The following is a 6,639-nucleotide window of genomic DNA, read 5'->3' as shown; positions in this document are numbered from 1 at the left end:
TTACAGGTGCAAAAGTCAGATTAAAGAATGAACCCGGAGGGGGTCACAGAAAAACCCTGCGCTACTCATCAATACAGCAATGCACAAAAATGCCTATACCCAGTGTGAGGTGCACCAAAAAAACCTTTCCTGGCTCAACCTGCTGCCAGACATGATTTGGAAATAGAGAGAGGAGGTGAGACTCTTAGGTGTGTTAGAACATTTCTGATAGCTGAGCTCTTATTCAGATTTCAAAAACCACTTTGTGTACTTACGGGCCATTCATTCACACAGGGCCCGCAGTCGAGATGAAGTGTTGCCGTCAACTGATTCACAAAGGTTTCAGCTAATTTAGACTGATATTTCACACTAGCTCATCTTTTGATTCGTGTAATGATTTTTCTTAAAATAAACGTCTTTCAGCTTTTCACTCAAAACCCAATGCCCCCCACCCCCACTTTTTAAAAATTTTAAACCAACAAATACATACTTTCCACGTTCTAGAACTAAAGGGTAATTCTTGAAAAAAAATTTATTCCTCCTTGATGCTTGTGTCTTTAAAATATTCTTGGGTTTATTAAACCCTCTCTGTGGCCATTATATTTAGCAAACTCTACATTATTCATTGCCTATATTTTTCTAAAAGTCAGTCCCTTTAGCTTTTAACCATCTGTCTTTTTTCTGAACCCATTTCAATTCTACAAATTATATATGGAGTTAAGGCCACTGACCCTGGACCCCAGTTCTTAAAAGAAAAAACCCATCACTTTCTTTTTCATTGTTCTGGGAAATCATGCTTAGGTTCCTGTTGAAGGTCATGTTGCCAAGTTAGTGTTCTTCTGTATCTATGATCAGGAGACTGACATGTCATGGGACATATACCAGGGGATACTGTCAAATGTTAGGTGTGTGGGTAATTGGAACATGGGCTTGGTTAGTATGCCTGTACACTACAATCATGTAAGCTAATGGCAGAAACAAGTTACGGGGAAATAAAGTAGTTAAGGAAAATCAAAGTTTTTGAAACTGTTGATAACTATACACACACTCTATGCCAATGTGGATTAGAATATTCATTCAGTTAAATAAAAAAATTTATTTAATAAACAATAACATGGCATATCTTTAAGTATTCCATAATCTGGACTTTCCCAATTTGTCTGCATTGTGGAAGTGTAATCTTTGTAACTGAGAAGGCCCAAAGAGTAGTCAAACTTCTCGGAGATGGACATTGAAAAATGGTGTATGAAATCTCCAGCACAGAGGGGGCACTTAAACATTTCCCCTCGATACCCCTAACGGCAGAACTCACGAGACTGACTGCGTGAGAAGCAGTCATTACAAGACGGAATGGAAAGACTAAAGCAAGTGGCTTCTGTTTTTCACAGCCTTGCCGTCTGTGCTCTCCTTTACCCTGTGACACATAAAAACTATAAAGTAACTCAATGAAAACATCATGTTATATATCAGTAGTAAAATGATACTGTTATTTCATATAGTACTAATTCTCTGCTGGGTGTTTTCCAACAATTCAAGTAATCTATTACTTAAATATAAAATAATACTCAGTATTACTCAGCATTCTTTTCCAATCTTTTGAGTGTCCCTTGAAGGAATGAGTTTCCTCTATTGATAGGAATGAGAGGGTTGGAATTTGATAGAGTTTGGGTCAATTTTTAAAAAGGGAGGTTGGCTTCAGTGGCTCACATCTGTAATCCCAGCACTTTGGGAGGCTGAGGCAGGAGGATTGCTTGAGCCCTGGAGTTTGAGACCAGCCTGGGCAGCATAGTGAGACCCTATCTCTTAAAAAAAATTAGCTGAGCGTGGTGGTGCATGCCTATAGTCCCAGCTACTCAGGTGGCTGACATGGGAGAACCCCTTGAGCCCAGGAGGTTGGGGCTGCAGTGAGCAGTCATTGGGCTGCTGCACACAAGCCTGAGCAACAGAGAAAAAGCCTGTCCCCCCACTTCTGCCACCAAAAAAAAAAAGATAAAGAGAAAATTTTGGCAATGTCACTTAAAATGCTCTCTTGCCACAAGACAGAACTTTATTAAGACATTATAAGGTGTAACAGCTCCTATAAATTCTGAGATGACTGCACAGAGAAAAGTCACTTGGTCAAATATAGTAGTACTTTTCAATGTTTTACAACACATTTAAGCATCAGCCAACATCCAGCAGAGAATTAGTATTATTTGGAAATAACAGAAAGCCCCTAAATTTAGCCCGTACAAAAAAGGAGCATTTATTATAAGATAAGGGGGTGTCTTATGGGATTGAGAATAAGACCTCAGAAAAGAATTACAAACATGTTAGCACACTCGGGATGTATTAACCTGGGCAGGCTGTTATTTTAGCTTCTTGTCTGCTAACATAAAAATCTAAAAACTGGACAATTAACCGTCATTATAATTTTAGCTTTGTGTTATCTGAATCTAGGATGGATATTTAATAAATACTGGCTTGAGCACTTCAGCTTTTACTTTTTCCCTCTATTAGGCATTTAATGATCTGTAATAAGAGCTTGAGAAAGTGCTACCTAAAAGGACTTGGTGCTCTTTCACAACATGAAAAATCTCTGTGTAATATGAATGCTTCACCCTCTCATTTGTCTGTTTGCTAATGAGATGTTTGGCTCACATGGTCAGTATTTTTTCCAATAATATATTTTGCCCAAGAACGTAAAAGACCTGTCCTATGGAAGGAGCTCATATTCTCCTAAAGAAAAGTGTACCCTCCCCTTCTGCCACCTCCACATTCCAGGTGATGTTCCTCTTGTCTTTTTAGAAGAGAACATCTGACAACCTTAAACCAGGCATCTAGGGTTGCAGAAAACGTAAACATTTTCTCTCCAACTTGGATCTCTCTGATCCTGTTTTATTTATTTATTTTCTCACTTACAGACTTTCTCTGTTTGCTTCCCAATAAGCTCCCTTCAAGAGACCAGTCACATCAAGGCTGAAATGAAGTCTCTTAGTCTTAATACTAAATTACCAGGAGTTTCTTCTACAGAGGGCCAGAGACTGGTAGTATCTAGAATAATTCCCAGGAAAGGAGAGCTTGGGCAGATGAGACAGTTAGGTCCACCATCGAAGACTGAGCTTGGTTATGGGCAAAGGTTTGGTGATTACCTCATCTGTTTCTTCTAAGACAGTCTTGCTTGACTCAATTCTCATTCTCAGGTGCCTCTTTGAGAGTAGTTTAAGAATATCTGTTTTTTAAGTGCTCCTGTGGTGCTTCTTAAGCACACTGAAGACTGATAGACAGTGTTCTAGAATATTCTCCCAAAAAGACTGTGAAAAGACAGAATTTCAGCCTAAGCATTTTTAACAAACAGCATATCTGAGGAAACTGTGAAAACATTAGCTGTTTTTAAGAGTCCTGGGACAACTGTATTTGCCAGTGGAGCTGGGCACTGGATTCTGTGTCTCCCTCTCGTGGTTCTGTGTGATCAGCAGCATGTGGAAGGGAGAGCCATGGCATGTTTCAGAGGCCGTGGTGGGCATGGCCACTGTTCCCTGAGTGACTTGCAGTCAGCTCTAGTAAGAAATTAGTCACTGAGTGGCAGGTGGTTCAATTCTTTACTTTCATTGTTTACAAGTTTTAGTTGAACATAATTTCTTTTTTTTGAGATGGAGTCTAGCTCTGTTGCCAGGCTGCAGTGCAGTGGCATGATATCGGCTCACTGCAACCTCCACCTCCCAGGTTCAAGCTATTCTCCTGCCTCAGCCTCCCAAATAGCCAAGGAGCTGGGACTGGAGGCATGTGCCACCATGCCTGGCTAATTTTTGTATTTTTAGTACAGACGGAGTTTCTCCATGTTGACCAGGATGGTCTCGATCTCTTGACCTTGTGATCCTCCTGCCTCGGCCCCCCAAAGTACTGGGATTACAGGTGTGAGCCACTGTGCCTGGCTAGTCGAATATAATTGTTAAAACCTAATATCATTTGGAGCCACAGCAAAAATTTATTTTTATTATTATTTTTGCGACAGTTTCACACTGTCACCCAAGCTGTAGTGCAGCGGCAAGATTTTGGCTCACTGCAATCTTCCCCTCCTAGCTATCAAGCAGTTCTCCTGCCCTCCTGAGTAGCTGGGACTACAGGTGTGTGCCACCATGCCTGGCTAATTTTTGTATTTTTGTTTGTAGATACAGGGTTTCACCATTTTGTTCAGGCTGATCTCCAACTCCTGACCTCAACTAATCTGCCTGCCTCTGCCTCCCAAAGTGCTGGGATTACAGGCATGAGCCACCACAGCCAGGCTTCATTGGGATCTTTAGGGAAGTAAAAATACATGAACACTTTTCTTCAACTCTCTCTCCCCAGAAAGCCTTTACTTTTAGGCAGAAAACAATGATCACTTCATTAGAAACAGGAAAAGAAAAATACCTAATATAAAGCACCTCCTCATGCCAGACTCTCTGCTGGGATATTTTATGGGCATTACTTCATTGACTCCTCAGAACCCCATGAGGTTGTTAGCTATTATTGTTCGTAAATTCAGCAAGAGTCTGAAACTTGAAAGATTAATCCGAAATCATACAGAAGTTGTAGGACTGGGCATTGAATCCAGCTGGGAATAATTCCAATGCTTGTGCGTTTTACATCATATTATGTCAACTTACGTAGTAGCAGCTATTGGTAAACCCTATCAATCATTCTTCAAGGAGCAGCTCTAATCACATCTAGCTATGCAGCCTTCGTTGACATTCCTTGGAATCTTTCCTTTGCCCCGTATGTTTGATACTTACAAACAAATTTAATATATTTTTTAAAAATCAAAAATTGGGAAACGTTGTCATGGGTGGTGCACTGCAATTTGGTAGTTTTTCTTAATGACACATAAAAATTGAGGTGCATCTTAAACTCAGTGGCATCTTAGCTAATGAAATATGGTACAGGCTGCTTTGATGCTTCAGTCTGGAGGCTTTCAATCAAGATTATATGTCAGAATTATGCTCACCAAATACCCACGTGCTACCCTACTATCTACAGCTTCTCAGCAATTCAGCTGGGCCTGTGTGTGGCCAATAGACCATGAACAGAAGTGACACGTGTCTCCGACCACTCCTCCACCTCCCACCCCAGCCAAGGCAGTTAAGTGCCAATGTGCCTCTTCTATCCCCTTTTCCCTGCCACAGCAAAACTGGGAGCCAATGGGTATTAAATACTCATTTGTTTCACAGGCTTGCAGTAATATATACTCACCTGACAAGTGGACCATGAAGACTCCTTCTGCTGGGTTCCTACTAAGCAAAGTCTCATTACTTTCCGCACCTGACACTTGAAGTAGTAGCCCTGGGGTGCTGCTCCCCCTTTTTGCTTTTCTTCTCTGAGCTTTTCACGGTCTGTGTGCTTAGCTAAACTTCCCCATTCTTTTACCATAACTGGCTTGTCTTTCACCATAACTGCCTTGTCTATGTCTATTACCAATATGGATTATCTATCTTGTTTAATAGGATGGGATGAAATATCTTCCAAAGAGGAACACAAGGAAAAGCATATGATTGCCACTCTCCAAATGTTTGGTGAGATTTAAGAAGCAACCAGGAATGTGAGCTTCAAAAAATTGGGCAATTCCTCCAAGGTGGAAATCTTTTGGCACAGGTGCACCGTCTTCTTGAGAAGCTTTAAGACCAACTGATCCCCAGAACAAGATATCTCTCAGGCTTCACTGGGAGATATTCTTTTGAAAATGCAATTCTGAATTCACTTTTTGTACTGTCTCAGGAAAATCCTGTTTGTGAAAATGCCTCATGGCATCTGAAGAAGTAAAGAGAAAGACTGTTTGCGTTGATGTAATCAGATTCTCCGGAATTTAATCCTATATCCTATTGAGGCAGAGCTAGCCATTCAAAATTAAAATGAACCTTTCATCCATGTGTATCATAAATGGGCATTTATCAGGATTATGTGATTTTGCAATCCATCTGAATACGTAACCAGAATTTGTTTTCTTTCCGTTTCGCTATGTAATTACCATGCAACAATAACAAAGTGACATGTTTGAAGAACAGATAAAATGCTGTAAATTGGCCAGTAATGGTGATATTTCCTCATCTTCTGAAAAACCCATTTATTCTCTCTCTCAACAAATCAAGGCATTGTCAGCCCATACTCATCTTGTGGCCAGAGGGGCTCCACCAATTTCTGGATGTGAGTGAGTCCTGGAATGCAGATGAGGCCGACTAACGAAGGCTTTCAGCGCAGGCAGCTGGTCGTTGCTTGCCTCAATTTCTAAATCATCCATAATGGGGCCAAGACCTCCCAAGCACTAAAAAGAGCGAGCTGACATGCTGGACAAACTGTTAATTTTTTCCTGAAGAAGCTGCTATATTGCACATCTGTCACTGCAGCGCAGACAATTACTCACTGAGTCAGGGAAAAAAATCTGCCGCTTGTTTCTAGATGAGTTGTTAAGGGACCTAATGGAGAAATACAATGGTGTGGGAGTCAAAACATGCCGGTTTCCTGTGTGCTCAGCAATTGTTTCCTCCTTTTGGAAGACTGTCTTGTCTTTAAAACATGCGAAGTTGACTAAGATGCATGTTTAAAACAACAGCAAAGGAATTAGAAGAGATACAAAAAAAGGACAGGCAGATAAAGATGCAAGATGGTGAAGAACCCAGCCTTACAGATTATGGACCACTGTACTTA

Source organism: Callithrix jacchus, chromosome 19 (assembly GCF_049354715.1).
Source record: "Callithrix jacchus isolate 240 chromosome 19, calJac240_pri, whole genome shotgun sequence".
NCBI classification, from domain to species: Eukaryota; Metazoa; Chordata; class Mammalia; order Primates; family Cebidae; genus Callithrix; species Callithrix jacchus.
Note: the sequence above shows the minus strand (reverse complement) of the source record.